A 9,230-nucleotide genomic window follows, 5' to 3' on the forward strand; every position below is an offset into this window, starting at 1 on the left:
AGATGACAGATGCTGCTTCACCAGAGATGGCAGATGCCAAGAGGTGAAACTTCTGAACGGGCGCCAGGGAATTGTTCTGATGTACTAAGGCATCGAATAGAGCGATAAATCCGGGCCATTCCTCAACCTTGCCCTGAAAGCAAGGCAGGTCAACCCGCGGAATAGGTAGCTCAGCCGATGACAATGATGGCGCCTTAACAGACGTAGATACGGTTAGACGACTATGGGCGGCACGTACATGTAGGCAAATTTCAAAAAATGCCTCGAATTTTGATGGTGATCCGATCTGACCAGGCTCCTCTACCTGAGAATTGAGTTGGACAACTAACTCATCAGCCTCTCTGAAGGCCTTTTCCACTTTGACCAACTCAGTCAGACACATGTTGGCCACATCGACTTCTGTGGTCAAATCCTTTATTAATTTAAGAAGAGTAGATGCCGCAGAAAATGCATTCTCGCGCTTGATGATAGATGTTGCCAAAGAGGCCTTCAATTTATCCATTGACGGCATTTTAAATTGTCGAATGACCCCGGTATGTATATCGGTATAAATTAATTCCGAAAAATCTAAGAAGAACAGACGATGTATTTATCGTTGAAGATAATGAACAGATGACGCGCGATAAGATAACCGTGTTATGAATTTTCAATAACTACCCAATTAATGAATGAAAATCAAATCACGAATTCAATCAGATGAACGGAAATGACAATTATACTGAATTTAGGGGGTTTTAAGATATTTTCCCGGGTTTCGGCACCAATAATTGTCCGCAAAAGGGGTTTGCGGTCAATTTCAGATGAATTTTGCTACTAATATTGAACAACCAGAAAATTGTGAAATGTAACTTACCCCAACGGGCTGCAGAAGAAACCTAGGCGAATCACCGCTAATCTGGTTCCAAAAAGGAGGTTTCAAGGAAGGGAATTCAGGGGAATTTACCTCCCTTAAGTACCTATGGCTTCACCCGGTTGATGATAAATTCAGGGCACTTCACGAATAGTTGTCCAATATTATTTTGTTCACTAACACTAGTAGATGACGAAGCAGAAGATAGATGAAAATAAATCAAACTTAATTATGATTATTTATCAGAAGATTAATTGATTTGTCTCTTTTGAAACTTTTCTATTTAGCACGTACGATCGATATTAAAAATCTGTTCTGTTTTTCCGCTGACAGCCGATACGAAATCAGATTCTACCGGGGTCGTTCGAGAAGAAATACGACCGTAGTTCACGACTGAACAGAGGATTAGCTGGGATAAAATTATCAGGATCTCTTAATATATAAGGATATAGAATAATAATATTTAAAATAAAAAATATTATAATGAGAAAACCTAAAATATCTTTAAAGGAGAAATATGGATGAAAACTAATTTTATCTAAATTAGAATTAGATCCTAAAGGATTACTAGAGCCAGAGTTATGTAAAAATAGTAAATGAATTATAATTAAAGCTGAAATAATAAAAGGTAAAATAAAATGAAATGAATAAAATCGGTTTAATGTAGCATTGTCAACAGCAAAACCTCCTCATAGTCAAATAACGATAGAATTTCCTAGGTAAGGGATTGCAGAAACTAAATTTGTAATTACAGTTGCTCCTCAAAAAGATATTTGCCCTCAGGGAAGAACATAACCTAAAAAGGCTGTAGCTATAGATATAAATAAAATTGTAGTTCCTGTCATTCAAGTTTCTGTAAGTTTGTAAGAACCAAAATATAAGTCTCGCCTAATATGTAAGTATAAACATATAAAAAATAAAGAGGCTCCATTTGCATGAATAGTTCGTATTAACCATCCTATATTTACGTCTCGACAAATATGAGTTACTCTATTAAAAGCTAAATCTACGTTTGCACAATAATGCATAGATAAAAATAATCCTGTAATAATTTGTATTATTAAACATAAGCCTAATAAAGATCCGAAATTTCATAAATATGAAATATTTCTTGGTGTAGGTAGATCGATTAAAGAATTGTTAATAATTTTCGTTAAAGAATTAATTTTTCGTATTGGTATTTTCATATTTAAATTGACGTAACGGTCCAAATTTTACTTTAGTAATTTTTACAACTGCAATTATTGAAATTAATAAATAAAAAATCAAAATTAAAAATATGTTAGAATTTGGGTAATTTAAAAATTTATTTAAATTTAAATAAAAATTTCTAATTAAATCTATTTTATGTAAAATTTCATTATTAATATTTTGATTTATTAAATATAGATTTATATTATTTATAAATATAGTAATTATAAATAAACTAATTATAATAAATATATATTTATTAAATTTAAATTTTTCATTAGAGGCAGTTCTTGTTATATAAATAAATAAAATTAGTAAACCACCAATTATAATTAATATTAAAATATATGAAAATCAAAAGTTTGATCTTATTAATCCTATAATGATACAAGTTATAATTGTATAAGTTAAAATAAGTAGTCCTAAGGATAGGGGGTGGGTAAGAAAAATTGCCAAAAAATTTAAAAATGTTAAAATTAAGATTTCAGAGGGTAGTTTAATAAAAAATATTAATTGTGGAGATTAAAGATATATTTGTTTTCCTCTGATATTTTAAAAGATTAAATCTTAAAGCTGGTTTACAAGACCAGTATTTTTATTAAATTATTAAAATATGGAAATAATTTTTTTAAGTATGTTTATTTTTAGAATTTTAAATTTTTTTATTAATCGAAAACATTTATTAATAACATTGCTTAGATTAGAATTAGTAATTTTAACTTTATTTATAATAATATATTTTTATTTATCTTATTTTAGTTATGAATTTTATTTTGTAGTAGTTTTTTTAACTATAAGTGTTTGTGAAAGAGTTTTGGGATTATCTTTATTAGTGTCAATAATTCGTTCTTATGGAAATGATTATTTTAATTCATTAAATATTTTATGATAATATTAATAATATTAGTATTTATGATTCCTTTATGTTTTATAAATAAATTTTGATTAATTAAAAATTATTTAATTTTAATAAGAATTTGATTTTTTTCAAAAATTTCTTTTTTATTTTTTAGTTCATTAAATTTTTTTATAGGTATAGATTTTTTATCATATTTTTTGTTATTATTAAGGTTTTGAATTTCTTTTTTAATATTTATAGCTAGAGAAAAACTTTTTAATTTAAAAGATTTTAGTGAGTTATTTAGTATTTTATTATTATTATTATTGCTTTTTTTATTTTAACTTTTTCTTCTATAAATATATTTTTATTTTATATATTTTTTGAGGCTAGGTTAATTCCAATTTTGATTTTGATTTTAGGTTGAGGATATCAGCCTGAACGTATTCAAGCTGGAATATATATATTTTTTTATACAATTATAGCTTTTTTACCAATAATATTGTTTATTTTTATTTATTATTCAAAGTTTAAAACATTAGATTTGACTTATATTAATGTAAATTTATTTAGTTTTATTTTATATTTTATAATAATAATAGTATTTTTAGTTAAAATACCGATATTTTTATTTCATTTATGATTGCCTAAAGCACATGTAGAAGCTTCAGTTGCTGGGTCTATAATATTAGCAGGAGTGATACTAAAGTTAGGAAGATATGGACTTATTCGATTTTTGACTATATTTATATATTTAGGAGTTAAGGTTAATTTTTTTTTAATTAATTTATCTTTAATAGGAGGGATTTTAGTTTCTTTAAGTTGTTTACGTCAAAGAGATATGAAATCTTTAATTGCTTATTCTTCAGTTGTTCATATAGGACTTTTATTGTCAGGTTTATTAACATTTAATTCTTGAGGAATTACTGGATCTTTAATAATAATATTAGCTCATGGCTGTTGTTCTTCAGGATTATTTGTTTTAGTAAATATAAATTATGAACGTATTGTTAGTCGAAGCATTTTTATTAATAAAGGTTTAATTAATATTGTACCTTTTTTATCTTTATGGTGATTTTTGTTAGTAATTAGAAATATAGCTGCACCACCTTCTTTAAATTTGTTAAGAGAAATTTTGTTAATTAATAGTTTAATTAATTATTCTCATATTTGTATATTTATATTAATAATTATAACTTTTTTGAGAGCTTCTTATAGTTTGTATTTATATTCTTTTAGTCAACATGGAAAATTTTACAGAAGATTATATTTTTTTGAATTAATTTCTTATCGAGAATTAATTTTATTACTCATACATTGGGTTCCTTTAAATTTAATTTTATTAAAAAGAGATTTATTTTTCTTTTACTTAAATAGTTTATATAAAATATTGATTTGTGGAGTCAATGAAGTTACTTTAACTTTGAGTAATATCTTTTTGTGTAATTTTTTCTAGATTAATACTTAGGTTTTTTTTTTTTTTTTTTTTGTTTTAGATTATTTTTACTTAATACAGGAAAGGTTTATTTTATTGAGTGAAGAATTTTTAATTTAAATTCAATAGAAGTAGAAATATTAATTCTTTTAGATTGAATATCTTTATTATTTGTTTCTTTTGTTTTATTTATTTCTACAATAGTAATTTTTTATAGAAAATCTTATATATCTAAGGATTTATCTATTAATCGTTTTATTAAACTATTTTTTATATTTGTTCTATCTATATTATTAATAATTTTAAGTCCAAATTCAATTTCAATTTTATTGGGTTGAGATGGGTTAGGATTAGTTTCTTATTGTTTAGTAATTTATTATCAAAATGTAAAATAAAACTAAATAAATTTACATTAATATAAGTCAAATCTAATGTTTTAAACTTTGAATAATAAATAAAAATAAACAATATTATTGGTAAAGAAGCTATAATTGTATAAAAAAATATATATATTCCAGCTTGAATACGTTCAGGCTGATATCCTCAACCTAAAATCAAAATCAAAATTGGAATTAACCTAGCCTCAAAAAATATATAAAATAAAAATATATTTATAGAAGAAAAAGTTAATAATAAAAAAAGCAATAATAATAATAAAATACTAAATAACTCACTAAAATCTTTTAAATTAAAAAGTTTTTCTCTAGCTATAAATATTAAAAAAGAAATTCAAAACCTTAATAATAACAAAAAATATGATAAAAAATCTATACCTATAAAAAAATTTAATGAACTAAAAAATAAAAAAGAAATTTTTGAAAAAAATCAAATTCTTATTGAAATTAAATAATTTTTAATTAATCAAAATTTATTTATAAAACATAAAGGAATCATAAATACTAATATTATTAATATTATCATAAAATATTTAATGAATTAAAATAATCATTTCCATAAGAACGAATTATTGACACTAATAAAGATAATCCCAAAACTCTTTCACAAACACTTATAGTTAAAAAAACTACTACAAAATAAAATTCATAACTAAAATAAGATAAATAAAAATATATTATTATAAATAAAGTTAAAATTACTAATTCTAATCTAAGCAATGTTATTAATAAATGTTTTCGATTAATAAAAAAATTTAAAATTCTAAAAATAAACATACTTAAAAAAATTATTTCCATATTTTAATAATTTAATAAAAATACTGGTCTTGTAAACCAGCTTTAAGATTTAATCTTTTAAAATATCAGAGGAAAACAAATATATCTTTAATCTCCAAAATTAATATTTTTTATTAAACTACCCTCTGAAATCTTAATTTTAACATTTTTAAATTTTTTGGCAATTTTTCTTACCCACCCCCTATCCTTAGGACTACTTATTTTAACTTATACAATTATAACTTGTATCATTATAGGATTAATAAGATCAAACTTTTGATTTTCATATATTTTAATATTAATTATAATTGGTGGTTTACTAATTTTATTTATTTATATAACAAGAACTGCCTTTAATGAAAAATTTAAATTTAATAAATATATATTTATTATCATTAGTTTATTTATAATTACTATATTTATAAATAATATAAATCTATATTTAATAAATCAAAATATTAATAATGAAATTTTACATAAAATAGATTTAATTAGAAATTTTTATTTAAATTTAAATAAATTTTTAAATTACCCAAATTCTAACATATTTTTAATTTTGATTTTTTATTTATTAATTTCAATAATTGCAGTTGTAAAAATTACTAAAGTAAAATTTGGACCGTTACGTCAATTTAAATATGAAAATACCAATACGAAAAATTAATTCTTTAACGAAAATTATTAACAATTCTTTAATCGATCTACCTACACCAAGAAATATTTCATATTTATGAATTTTTGGATCTTTATTAGGCTTATGTTTAATAATACAAATTATTATAGGATTATTTTTATCTATGCATTATTGTGCAAACGTAGATTTAGCTTTTAATAGAGTAACTCATATTTGTCGAGACGTAAATATAGGATGGTTAATACGAACTATTCATGCAAATGGAGCCTCTTTATTTTTTATATGTTTATACTTACATATTAGGCGAGGCTTATATTTTGGTTCTTACAAACTTACAGAAACTTGAATGACAGGAACTACTATTTTATTTATATCTATAGCTACAGCCTTTTTAGGTTATGTTCTTCCCTGAGGGCAAATATCTTTTTGAGGAGCAACTGTAATTACAAATTTAGTTTCTGCAATCCCTTACCTAGGAGTTCTATCGTTATTTGACTATGAGGAGGTTTTGCTGTTGACAATGCTACATTAAACCGATTTTATTCATTCTCTTAGTCCTAAGAAGTGTTGAGGAAAAAATGTTAAGTTTACCCCAATAAATATAATTAAAAATTGGATTTGTAATAATTTATTGTTAAGATTGAATCCTGTAATTAAAGGGAATCAATGGATAAATCCTGCTATAATGGCAAATACAGCTCCTATAGATAAAACGTAATGAAAATGAGCTACTACATAATAGGTATCATGTAAAATAATATCTATGGAAGAGTTAGCTAAAACTACTCCTGTTAATCCACCAATTGTAAATAAAAATAAAAATCCCAGGGTTCATAAAATTGAAGGTGTATAGTAAAATTGTATTCCATGTAAAGTTGCTAATCAAGAAAAAATTTTAATTCCAGTGGGTACTGCAATAATTATAGTAGCTGAAGTAAAATAAGCTCGAGTATCAACATCTATTCCCACTGTAAATATGTGATGAGCTCATACTACAAATCCTAGAAGTCCAATAGCTAATATAGCATAAATTATTCCTAAAGAACCAAAGGCAATTTTTTTCCCTCTTTCTTGTGTAATGATATGGGAAATTATACCAAATCCTGGGAGAATTAAAATATAAACTTCAGGATGGCCAAAAAATCAAAATAAATGTTGGTATAAAATTGGGTCTCCCCCACCGGTTGGATCAAAAAAAGAAGAATTTAAGTTTCGGTCAGTTAATAGTATAGTAATTGCTCCTGCAAGAACTGGTAGTGATAGTAATAAAAGAATTGCTGTAATAAGAACAGATCATACAAATAAAGGAGTTTTATCAAGTATTATACCAAATGGACGTATATTTATAATAGTTGAAATGAAATTTACTGCACCTAAAATTGAGGAAATTCCTGCTAAATGTAAACTAAAAATCACTAAATCTACTGAAGGCCCATTATGTGTTAAATTAGAAGAAAGAGGAGGGTAAACAGTTCATCCTGTTCCTGCCCCTATTTCTACGATTGTTCTTAAAATTAAAAGAGTTAAAGCAGGGGGTAAAAGTCAAAATCTTATGTTATTTAATCGTGGAAATGCTATATCAGGAGCTCCAATTATTAAAGGAACTAATCAATTTCCAAAACCTCCAATTATAATAGGTATTACTATAAAGAAAATTATAATGAAAGCATGAGCTGTAACAATTATATTATAAATTTGGTCGTTTCCAATTAATCTTCCTCTAGTCCCTAATTCTAACCGAATTAAAATACTTAACGATGTTCCTACTATTCCTGCCCATATTCCAAATAAAAAGTATAATGTTCCAATATCTTTATGATTAGTAGAAAATAATCATTTATTCGATAAAGTGGCTGAATTAAAGCGTTAAATTGTAAATTTAATTATGAGTTTTCTCCTTTATTAAGCCTTATATTCAATTATGATTATGAATTGCAAATTTATAGGTGAATATTATTCTAAGGCTTAGAATAATTCTATTTTTAACTTTGAAGGTTACTAGTTTATTTAACTTAAATCCTTAATAAATTCTAAAAATTACAGTAAAAATGATTAATCCGTAAATATTCACTCAATTTAAAAAAATTACATAGTAAGAGTTAATATAATTAAATTTTTTATTTTCATTTAATTTTATTATTAAAGATTGAAGTATTAAGCGTATATAAATATATATACAAATTAAAGTAATAAAAATTATTATAAAAGATAGAAAATAAAAGTGATTTTCAATTAAAGTTTTTAGAATTAGTCACTTAGGAAAAAATCCTAAAAAGGGGGGATTCCTCCTAGAGAAAAGAAATTTAAAAAAAAATAGAATTTTAAAGTTTTATTGTAATTCATATTATTTATAAGATCTTTAATGTTAAAGATTTTATATTTATTAAAAATTAAGATTATATTTAAAGAAATAAAAGTATAAATTAAAAAGTATAATATTCATAAGGATTGATTTAATATTATTATTCTTAATATTCAACCAATATGGTTGATGGAAGATAAGGCAAGAATTTTTTTTAATCTGGTTTGGTTTCATGTTTTTACACTCCCTAAGGTTATACACATCAAAATAATCAAAATAAAGAATAGGTTTAATTTAAAATTATATATAATTAAAATTATTGGGGCAATTTTTTGTCAAGTTATTAATAATAATGCATTAGCTCATCTTAGTCCTTCTAGGACTTCTGGATATCAAAAGTGGAAAGGGGCTGCTCCTATTTTTATAAGGATAGCTCTGTTAAACAAAAATATAGAAGTAGGTATTAATTGCTCGATAGAATTGATTAAAATAAATGAATTTAAAAAAGAAAATAAAACTCGAATTGATGCAGAAACTTGGACTAAAAAATATTTCAAGGAGGATTCAGAAGAATACTTAAAATTATCTAAATTTATAATAGGAATAAAAGCTAAGAGGTTTAATTCTAAACCAATCCAGATATTAATTCATGAATAAGCAGAAATAGAAATAAGAGTTCCTCTTATTATTAAAATTAAAAATATTAATTTTATAGTTTTAATTATAAAGAAAAGGGGTATACCTTTATAAATGGGGTATGAACCCATCAGCTTCTTTAGCTTATCTTTATATTCTAGTATAAGATGTA

The 9,230-nt window shown here is 24.1% G+C and overlaps 1 pseudogene; it reads right to left on the reverse strand.

The window, feature by feature from the left end:
* Window positions 1–1,194: 1,194 nt before the first annotated feature.
* LOC123686650 lies at window positions 1,195–6,592 on the reverse strand (annotated as a pseudogene).
* Between the last annotated feature and the right edge of the window lie 2,638 nt (window positions 6,593–9,230).

The sequence above is a fragment of the Harmonia axyridis genome, chromosome X (genome assembly GCF_914767665.1).
Source record: "Harmonia axyridis chromosome X, icHarAxyr1.1, whole genome shotgun sequence".
Classification (NCBI taxonomy): domain Eukaryota; kingdom Metazoa; phylum Arthropoda; class Insecta; order Coleoptera; family Coccinellidae; genus Harmonia; species Harmonia axyridis.